Source organism: Microtus ochrogaster, linkage group LG1 (genome assembly GCF_000317375.1).
Source record: "Microtus ochrogaster isolate Prairie Vole_2 linkage group LG1, MicOch1.0, whole genome shotgun sequence".
Classification (NCBI taxonomy): Eukaryota; Metazoa; Chordata; class Mammalia; order Rodentia; family Cricetidae; genus Microtus; species Microtus ochrogaster.
The window spans coordinates 49,496,954-49,508,383 of record NC_022027.1 but is presented as its reverse complement, the minus strand read 5'-3'; positions in this window follow the sequence as shown (position 1 = coordinate 49,508,383).

The window sequence follows — 11,430 nt, the reverse complement described above, 5'->3', positions numbered from 1 at the left end:
CCTGTGGGAGCTGTCCCCCTGTGTGAGCTGTCCACCTATGTGAGCTGTCCACCTGTGGGAGCTGTCCCCCTGTGGGAGCTGTCCCCCTCAGCACTGGTAGAGAAAAGTCTGGGGATCCTGAGGGAGCTGTAAAAGATGTGCCCCTCATGAGACACCCAACTTGCCGTCTACCTAAGCCAGGCTTTGCTTTCTTTCCCTTCCCACCCCGCTGCTTGGGGAAATGAAAGTGTGAAATCATTTGTCTCCTGATGAATCACTGTGGGAAAGTGAGTTTAGCAGGATGCGTTGTCAATCCACCTGAGCCGACGTGGTTGGAGGACAGGCATCGTGTTTTGTTTCTTCTCAGGTGATTAGGACTCGTAAGTGCAGATGGCTGGTGTGCTCGGTAAACATACTCATGAGCAAGATGATTAGTAGCCTGGTTATCATCCAGAAGTCGCAGATTTCATGTTCTTTAGATAAATAATTAACATATCTGCACTTGAGAAATTAAATAAATCAAAGCGACTCTGATATAACTATCGTGGGTGGCACTGCCTCTACACAGACCAGCAAAGAAAATCCAAGTTAGTGTGTATTTTTTCACATTGTTAAATTGTTTTTTTTTTCTAATTTAATTTAACTTTATTTTATGTGCATTGGTGTGAAGGTATCAGATCCCCTGCAACTGGAGTTACAGACAGTTGTGAGCTGCCACGTGGGTGCTGGGAAATGAACCTGGGTCCTCTGGAAGAACAGCCAGTGCTCTTAACTGCTGAGCCATCTCTCCAGCCCATAAATGGTTAAATTGTTAATCCTTCCCTGTAGTTATTAGTAGATGACTTTAAGTCTGCCCTTAACAGTAATATAAAAACCCAGCAAAGCGATTGAAATGACTTAGGGACATGGGATAAGTGTGGAACACTTCCTAGGAAAGCACCAGAGCAGGACTGGGGACTAATTAGTGACCCCCTCCAGCCAGGTTTCTGGGTCTCTGGTGAAGTTCCCCCTCTCTGAACCTCAGGATCTTCTTTGTGAGTCATGGATCTGGACTAAGGGAAGCAGAATGGACTGTTGAGGGCCTAAAGGTTTTTAGTATTAGACCCACTTTCTGGGCTTGCCCAATTCAAAGGAAAATTAGCAAGTAGATGCAGCTTCCTGTTTGTATACTGCTACCTTCTCCTCTGCTTGACCCCTTTGTGTTTGTTTAAGTGTGTTTATAGAGGGAAAGGGAGAGAGGCTAATTGCTGTGACTGGGGTAGCAGACAAAGGCCTGGCAGAATCTCCCTTCACCCCTCCAGCTGCATGCCACGAAACAAGATAAGACTCTTCATAGAAAAGAGTGGTCATTACCCAGCCCTGTCACGGCCACCCTCGTCCCGCAAGGAATGACGCGACCACCGGAGCTCTTCTCACTGCAGTTTATTCCAGGGCCTTTATTCACTTTCTCACTTTTCCTCTCTCCCCGGGCAAACCCTCTCCCAGCCCTTAAGTAGGCATGGGCTGCCAATCCCGGATTGCCAGGTGGGCACTGCCCATAGGCTCACGCATATGCAGGCAGCTGATAATCATTGCATGATCATAGCATAAGTCAGGTCTTAGCCATCTCAGGAGTTGATTATACATCTCCATCAGTTGTGATTCCACGCAGCTCGCTACACAGCCCAGCAATTGAAAATTGGCTTATACAAGACCCAATATAATAACTTCAAGCTGCTAGACTGGGAAAGCCCAAGGACTCCGCAAAGGACTCTGTTGTCATGTGTGCGTCTTTGTCACAGCCGCTGTTAGAACGGTGCTTGCTAGTCTAGATGTATAGGTGGACATCCTAAAGTGCCTAGTCATTTAAAGAAAGACTTTCTTTGGCTTACCAAGATCTAGAGAAGTGATGATCCCCATCCTGTCCTGAATTTGTTACCACCCTTGCGGGGACACGAGATGGTTTCCTTTGAAGGCTGTCCAGTTGGAGATGGGCTGTTGAAAATGTCCTGTATGCTAGACAAAGTCCTATTATCTAAGGACATCGGAAAGGGGGCACACCATCCCTGGAGGATGAAGACCTTTCCTTGTGGGGAAGTACCCCGTGAATTGTAACCTGGCTAGGACTCAGTAACAGAGACTAGGTGAAGGTGGAGAAAGACAAACCCGGTCCCCCAGATGATGTGGATATAGCAGAGCAGAGAGAGTTGGGTGAGCGAGGAAGAGGGCTTGGGAAGAGGTGTCAGATTCAGAATATCTGAGCATCTGAAAGAGTCAAACTAGTTTCAGACCTAATGAGAAAACAATGAAGCCAAGAAACCGGTTCTCCGGGGAACTCAGGAACTGTTTGCTATTAAATTAGGTATTGGGTGAGTGAGTAGCCTAGGTAATGCAGAGGCCTGTTTCCAGCTGTGCTAGCTTACTGAACTGACCAGTGAGTTCTAGAAAACAGGTATCAGCTGCTGCTCTCTATTTATTCAAAAACTAACAAGGCCATTGTGAAGGGCAAAGAGGAGCTGGGACCAGAACGACCCAGGGAGTTCTCAGCCTCCCCCATTTCCATGGGGTATGGGGTGCCTTTGAAAACAACACCGTTCTCAGGAGCTAGGGTCCTGGAAACTCTGGCCGCCCAAGCTCGTGACTTTCAGGTTCTTGTCTCATGAATTCAAAGGCCAAAATCCGCAGACCAGAGAAGGTAAGTTTTAGAGAAAAGTTTGTTATGGATTCATAGATGGGCGCGTAAGAGGGAGAAAGAGTCGTGATGTTTGAGTTAGGCATGGGCGTGATTCACGTGGAGGACCAGCAGCCATTTGTCTGGAATGCGAGCTTCAGAGAAAGAGTCAGGAAGCCCAGAGAATAAGCTGAGGTATGCTTTGGCTCTGCAGCACCTGAAAGAGACAGAAGGGAACAAACACAAAGGGGAAGGTTAAGCCTTTCTGACTCAGGACTCCAGAACGGGGCAGGGACAGTCCTAACAGACCCCAGGGAGGCTCCTGGGGACTATGCTAATGGGCAGGGGCTCTGGGACAGAACAGTCTGCTGCCCCATAAAAGGCCTCATCACTTCTTTGGTCTCTTTAGCATGGTCTAAGGAGGCTAGATGATGGTCAGCACAGCTACATTAACCACAGGGGAAGACAGTGGTGGTCTTACCGTCAAGGAAATCCCATCCCTTTGGCTGGGAGGCTGCACGCTTCCCTTGTGCTCTGATGCTCCTTTAACATCCTCAAAAGTTCCAGACTAGGAGATGTTTTCTCTCCTCCCAGTCTGACTACATACAATTGACAAGCCTGACGTGACTGCAGATAGCTGTGAATGTGTCCTGACACAAAACTGGAACCTTGCTTTAAATGTCATGGGATTTGTGGTGGTGGTGATGGTGGTGATGGTGGTGGCGGTGGTGGCGGTGATGGTGTGCGCATGCTCATACAGGCCAGAGGAAACCTCAGCTGTCATTCCTTAGGCACCACCCTTATTATATTGCTTTTGAAAAAAAGTCTGTCAACTGGACTGGAGCTCCTCAGCTTGCAAGAAATACCCAGAGATTTTTATTCTCCATCTCCCTCGCACTAGGATTACGGTTGTGGGCACCGTGCCTGTCTTAAACATGGGTTCTAAGGATCCCTTTGATTACAGGACAAACAAATTTCTGACTGAGCTGTCACCTCAGCCTACTGTTTTTCTATTTTTTTGAAATTTGGTTCTGTAGTTTTCAAGAGTAAACTCAATAGATGACAAAGAGATCATGTTGCCATGACAACGGGCTGGGCACTCTGCTAGGGTGTCCCTACACAATCAGTCACAGAGATGAATCCAATCCCGTTGTGATCGCCAGCTATAGAGTGGAATAGGCGTGATATTAGCTCCGCCAGTAAGTTTTATAACGCAGAGTGCAGGTCTCTCACCAAAATACCTCTCCTCACAGAATGCCCGTATTTAGAGAGTCCAGCACATGCAAAGAGTTCTTTAATTTTCTCATTATTCTTTCAGACAACACTGTCAATGTCCTAAACCTGTTTTATTGTTACACATGGGGAGATAAAATTATAAAAGACTCAGTGAAGTGTAACAACTAGCCTTAGGGACACCATAGCAAGATTCAAAGACAGAGATCAGAATTAAGAGTTAAAATCAAGTTCCTTTAGTGAAGAACTGAACCTTTCCCTCCCAGAGGCCTGTGGCTCCAGAGAAACAAGACTTACATCCCAGTGCCCTTTTCTCTCTTCTGTCTTCCCCCTTGGCTCCAACCCACAGAAATGGTCCGCAATAACCTGAGCATCCTGCTCAGCCGATACTGCTTTCTATATCTGTGATGGAACACCATGACCAAAAGCAACTTGGGAAGGAAAGAGTGTACTTGGCTTATAGGTTACACTCCATCCTTGAGGGGAACCAAGGCAGAAACTCAGGACAGGAACCTGGAGGCAGGAACTGAAGCAGAGGCCATGGAGCAGTGCTACTTACTGGCTTACTCCCCAGCAAACTCTCTTAATAATCCCAGGACCACTTGCCTAGGGATGGTGCTGCCCACAGTTGGCACAGCCCTCCCACATTAATAAACAGTCAAGACAATACCCACAGACTAACCTAATGACATAGACTAATGACAGCTCTCAGGTCTGAGAACTTTTCATCTTAATAAATAATCTAAATTGCTCTGCCAAATCACAAAGTTATCCTTGTTTGGTCTCTCATCACCTGTCCTGAAGACTGCATCTTCAACTCTTTCTGGAAACATCCACAACTCTCTTCAGGTCAAGACACCCTCATCTTCTGTTGGATTCCCACAGCAGTTGCCCAGACTCTGACTTCTTATGGCCTAGGAACCACGTAACGGTGGTTATCATCAGAGCAGAGTTCGTTTACATTGCTAATACCATTGTCCATATTCTGATGATGGTTTATTATCCTCCAGGGTGAAATACAAGGTCGTATGAGGTCTAAACCTGTTTCGTCTCCATCCTCATCTCCTTTCTTGTGGTTCTTTCCTGTGATCATTCATATCTCAGATCCCATCACCTAGCGGGAGCTCTTCCCATTGCCCAGGCTTGAGACACTCTTCCCAGGACAGCATCTTGCCTGGTTTTCCTTCTGCCGTCAGCTCTCTGCTCAAAAGTCTCCTCCATGCAGCCTTCTGGTTCCTTCTCCATCAGCTGATATTTCCTTAGCATTTGTGTTGCTTTAGAGTAAGAAGATGAACTGTTACGACTGCATGATTCTGTTCTCTACTAAATTCTGTTTAATGAAGGTATTTTAAAAATTATTATTTTGGGTTCAGCTGCAATGAAATAGGTTTCCTTATGTACGTTTTCATACACATGTGTAATTATATTTCGTGATTATTACCCCCAAAGTGCTGTCTCTCCTGCCCCATCTTGTCTTCTTGCTGGACCCTTCTCCCTCCTAAATAGTGCTGCTTCTCTCTTGTTGACACAGAGTGCCAGTGACTGATTCCTCTGTCTCCCAGCCCTCTTCATTAGATCTTTTCTTCCCGATTAGATCTCTCTCTCATCTCTCCCTCCCCTCCACATTAGATCTCTCCCCCCCTCCACATTAGATCTTTCCCTCCTCCCTCCTTCCTTTCCCCCTTCCTATAGATTTCTCTATTCCCTCCCTCAGTGAATTGCTCTCTTCTCTCTGCCCTCTCCATTAGATCTCCCCCCTCTCTCCCTCCCCTCACAACCTCTTTAATAACCATCTTTCTGTTTCCATGTCATATACATGTCTGTACAGTATGCATTTACATGCTTATATCTGTACAAGTTTAAAGACAGATTCTTCATAATATTTTTCTAAATTTGTGTTATTTTAACATAATGATTTCTTATTTTAACATATTTTTTAATTCTGGCTTATTTTATCAAAGTGATTTCATTATAGAAAAAATTTTTATTACCTATATACCACACTTTTTTTGTCCTTTGATTTATGGATGAACATCCAGACTCTTAAATTTCTGATTAATTTTATTTACTTCAACTTTCCTACAAAATGGAAACCATAATTATCTTTACTTAAGAAATAAAGAAATGATGGCTTAGCTATATTAATATTTGCTTAAGGTCACAAATCTGGTAAGTGGCAGAACTCAGATTTATCTGACTCTGACCCCTGAAATCATGATTTTGTTGCTATATAATTTTTCTCTCCATTAGGAACGTTTCAAGTGCATGCTAAAAATTGATTGTGGCAATTTTAAAAAGAAGTATTTACATCACTCCATGAGCAAATAAATTCTGATGGCGTCATAGTAGTTAGGAGAGTTGTAAGCTTGCTGGCGACAGTCTCCGCTGGGAGGATACTAATGAGTTCGTGTCCTCTGCATAAGGATGTTTAACGAGGGGACAGGCTTCTGGCTCTGCCCTTGCCTTGCTCTCATTTTTCTCTCTTATTAATCAGGAAAAGGATTAGACAGGTCACAAACTGATATATCAATATTGGGAAAAAGTTTCCTTTTGGGATAATAATGGACAAAACAAGATTAAGAGTTTACGCCTGATAGATAGAAGTTAAAACTTCAGGTTAGGCTCAAAACCCAATGCTGTTGATTCAAGAGGAGAAAAACCGGGCTCCAAATCTCCATGTAAGGGAGCCTGGTTGTTTTAACTGATTGCTTTCTTCATGTGGACCCCTCGGGATGACACCACACCTGCGTTTCCTGCAAACGTTTCAGTCTCAGTAAGGAAAACAGGCAGACAAAGCCTGACTCGGCTTGAGGAGAAGGTCCGTTGACAGATGTCTGTCTTGCGGCAGCTCCTGTTTTCAGTTTTGAGTATCAGGCTCTGAGAGGGCACTGACAGATTTTAGAGTAGCGAGAAGATGGTAAGTCATGTGACTCAAAAGCATGTGAGAGATTCTAGACGCAGAGTTGTCGAGACTCACAGCCCGGTGGGCTGTTAACTCTGCTGTGTGAAAAGGCAAGATGGTACCAGTAAACAAATTAGAAAGAGGCAGATTTCAGGGCAATGACAAAAGTTTCCTAATCAACAGATATATTCTTCATCCCTAATGATGGAAGATATACCAGTAGATAGCAGCAACCACACCCTTCTCCCTAATAATCATTGACATATGGAGGGATTTGTTCAGTTATGGATGTTGATTTGCTTAATTGTGATCATTGGCATTGCTCTGAATGAACATCATAGTGGGCCGGAAAAAAGGCGATTCGTCGTCTTTCAAGGTGGACAGTGGCACTTGATAGAAAGAATAACTAAGTATAATTTACTAACATGGTAAGAGTGCCTCTAGGGAATAAATACTACAAAATTGCTTCTAAAAGGAACCAGAAGTGAGCTAAGAGCATCGTATAAAAATTTGAAAAAGCCAAGCAAGGGAGTATCGTAAGTAAAGTTCCAGATGCATCTTGATTCCCAAGGGAACTCTGATACTTGTGGTACACCCCAGACTTTACTTGGCTTTTGTACCTGAACTCCCATTGGTTGGTTATGAGTTAGTTACCTTGGTGGATGGAGGATGAAGATGGAAAACTTCTTGCACATTAGGTGATGGAATTCTCTGGAGACTATGCATATAGGGTATGAGCCATTGGCATCAAGGTATGCAGAAGGAGCTTGGAGAATGGGTATATGACATAGAAGACCATGATATCTTCTAGTAGGAGCATCAATGGCATCTTTCATAACCAGCATGAAAGAGAGAGCCTTCCATCAAAACAACTAACCATGCAGAGATACAGAGAGAATGCATACTTAGTGGGATAGATACAGCTTCACAGGAACCCAAAGGATGAACAGCACAAAACAGGAAAAAGGCCAAGAGCTAACTGGTGGAAGCAAGCTAGTTCAAGAGAGGAAGCAATATCCTGGAAACCTTGTTAGGGAGAAGACAGTACTATGATGCTTCCAGAAGGCAAATTCTGGAATGCAATTTGGTGTTCTGGCGAACTGGGCATTTCACAGGCAGAAGGATGCTACTGATCAATCTATGGTAGATCTTCTTTACTTTTCCTTGCTCACATTTCAAGGCCAAGAATCTGGTTGATCTCTCTCTTTATCTGTCTGTCTGTCTGTCTCTCTCCTCTCACTAAGTAGCCCTGGTTGACCTGGAACTCAATATACAGACAAGGCTGGTCTTGTGTTCCCAGGGATTCTACAAGCTGAATGCATGTTTCTTACCTTAGTGGGAAGTCCGAGGCAGGTGTCTGATCACAATGCCTACCCAAGGAGTGCAGCATCCTATGGTGTAAGACAGGATGTGAAGGGGAGTAAGGGCCATGGTCCAGTTGCCGACTGGCTGGGACAAACTTCCCAGGAACCTGATGAAGAGGATCCTTGTGTCCATTTTTCATGACCATATAACCAAATGGATGGCAAACTCAGCAATAGGAGCTCTAAGGAGCATTCATGGTCACAGTTGAGAGGACTGTTTTAGAATTTGTACCTGAGGGTTTTCAGTTACTCCATGGAAGAAGGCCTGGCCTCTGGACTTCTCAATCCTTGGTAGTTTAGTTTATTAACCAGTGGGTCAATACTTTGGGGTGAGTTCACTGGATCCTTTTTCTGTGGTCAGTTGGAGTTGTCTGGGTGATGATGTCCTTGTCTGCAATATGGAGGATGTTCAGTCTCTTTGTGAGGTGTCCTAATTCATTGATGTGAGATTCTTCACATGGACTTCTCCAGGTGTTTTGAGAGAAGATCAAGAAGGACACACATGCTTTCAAGCTTTTCCACACCCCTTCTCTCTCTCTCTCTCTCTCTCTCTCTCTCTCTCTCTCTCTCTCTCTTTCTTTTTTTCTCTCTCTCTCTTTCTCTGTGACATTTTTAGCTGCCTTCAGGTCATGTATTTAAGCCTAAATCAGGATGGACCCCATCTTTCAAAAAAGAAGGGATGCAGAATTACTATATGTCTTAGGCAATGTTCTATTGCTGTGAAGAAACACCACGATCACAGCAACTCTTAAAAGGAAGACTATAATTGAATTACAGTTTAGAAGTTTATTCCACTATTGTCATGACAGGGAGCATGGTGGCACTCAGGCAGACATGATGATAGAGAGGTAGCTGTGAGTTCTATATCCGGATTTGCAGACAGCAGGAAGCTTTGAACATTTGCAAACATTTGCAAACTCAAACCAAGTTACACAATTCTTCCACCAAGGCCATACATCCTAATCCCTGCCAAGTAGTGCCACTCCCTAATAACCAACATTCGAATCTATAAATCTGGGGGGGGGGAAGAAGGGGGCATTTTTATTCAAACCATCACACTATTCAAAAATATATTCATATAATTGATACATTTTGTTACCATTTTTCAGTTTATCAAGTCTTATGCATCAAAGAAAGAAGCTTGACTTCTGTCTCACAGTCCCTGAAGACTTTTCAGTCTTAGAGCCATGGTGAGGTTTGGTAGAGGCCTGTGGGGTGGGGGTGGGGAGTACAGAGGAGGAAGATTGACCAAATGACTCTGCAGGTGACGAGACAAGCAGCGGACCTGTACTGAGAGAATGGTTATCAGGATGGGGGACAGAGTACAGAACCAAGAACAGGGACCGTCAGAAGGAACAAGTACTCATGATAGTTCTGGCATGTTGGGGTGGAGGGCACAGAACTCTCAGATTGAAAGCCCAGCAGGGTGGGGGTGTCCACTTTCTGCTGAGACTAAACGCTCCTCTTTTCCAGGCTGCTCGGGTCTGGCTTTCTTCAGAACTACTTCATTGCCATTCACTCTCGCCTCCTGCTTCATCAAGAGAGTCAAGGCCAGCAGACATAAATCAGCTCAACTTCCACCTTCCTGTGCCGCCTCCCCATCTTCTTTTCCAACTGGCTCATGCTTGCCCCTGGTATGACTGCTTGTGGGAGGCTTTGGAGCGTGCAGACTCTTCTGGCTCAAGGATGAGGCCTCTTTCTGTGGTCCTCATCCCTCTTGTCTTGGGTCTGTTCTTTGTTCTGCAAAAGTTTATGGTTTCTGTAATAGATTTTCTCTGATGAAGAGAAAGAAAAGCACTAAATGTCTTCAATACATTTTGCAGGTATGCTTCCAAGTGTAAGTGTCTGACGTGCAATAGTCAAGCACTTTAAATATAGTCGTGGCCAGTAAAGAAGTTTTTTTGGTCTCTGCTTCTGGCTTTAGAATGGTGTGAAAAGTGTTACTTCCCCCCACTCCCACCCCCACCCCCAAGTCTACACAACATCCCCCGTCCTCCCCCCACATCCTCCCCGGATAACTTTGATCTTTTACCTGAGGCAGTGAGTTGTTAGTGAAGAGCTCTGGGGCCTGAGGAAGAGCGAAGGGCTGGAAGGAGATCAGAGAGCGGGGCAGACATGGCTGAGGGGGCGGGAGGGACTCGGCTGTGTGGAAACATGGGAGCAGAGCAGGCTCAGCAATGACTAATGATACCATAACTGTCTACAAACACCGAGTGTGTGTGACGGGAGTGCCAAGAAGGCATTGCCTCACTCAGCACAGATACAATCTGAGCAGTAGCAAGGCAGACAGAGATGCAGACGGATCATCCTCAATTACAGGGGCGGGGCAATAGAGACTGAAGTGGTTTTACAAAGTCCACTTCCTTTCTGCCCGTCTGTCCACCCACCCACCTATTTATCCCCCCCCCTTTCCAGTAAACTTTAAGCTACCCAACAGAAGTCTCTTTTCTGGCTTTTCTTCATCTCCTACCGACCTTCCGGAATTCTCCCCATGGTTTCTTTGCAGCAATGTTCATCTAAGTAGAACCAAACCATGTTACCTTGTAAGCGTGTAAGTTAGCTAACACATGCCGGGTGGGGTCGGGGTGAGAGGGATCCACAGCAGCCTTGATATTGTACTGAAAATACTCAGAGAGTGAAGATGGTTCTGGATAGTCCTTTGTGACTGTCCTCACATCATCTTTCGTCTCCAATACTCGGCTTGTTATCATCTTTGTGGATCCCCAGGGAATGTGGTCTGCCTCCTGCAAATGCTGAACATAGTCTTTCTTTTAAAGAAGCCAAATAGGATCAAGTCAGATTGGATCGGGAGCTCAGGAGATGTTTAAGAAAAGTTCAAGAAGACTTGGACAACTGTGGAACCTTGGGGATTGAAGGACGAAAATTCCTGAATTCATTAGGCTGATGATGGAGAAAGTGTGAGTCCGCCTCTGACCCTGCCCTTGCTCGGATGTGCAAGCCACAGCTCAGGGAGGGGTAGTATCCCCAAGAGATAACTGTACATTCTTCTCCAGAAGAACCTAAAAGGATAGATCCAGAACCACCAACTCTTAAAAAACAAAACGACTCTGATGTGAAAGGGCCTTTACTGCCCCCATGTGGTAAACACAGGGCAGTGCTGAAGGAACTAAAGGGGACTTGTTTTAATTTATAGGAGGCTGGAAATCCTTATATTTGAAAGTAAACTCTCAGGTTAAAGGCCTTTATTTAATTGGTGATGATCAGGATTCGGAACTTTTTGAACTTTTTCTGTTTTTATGAATTTTCAACCTGTGGGTTACTTAATTTCTACTCCTGGCGCC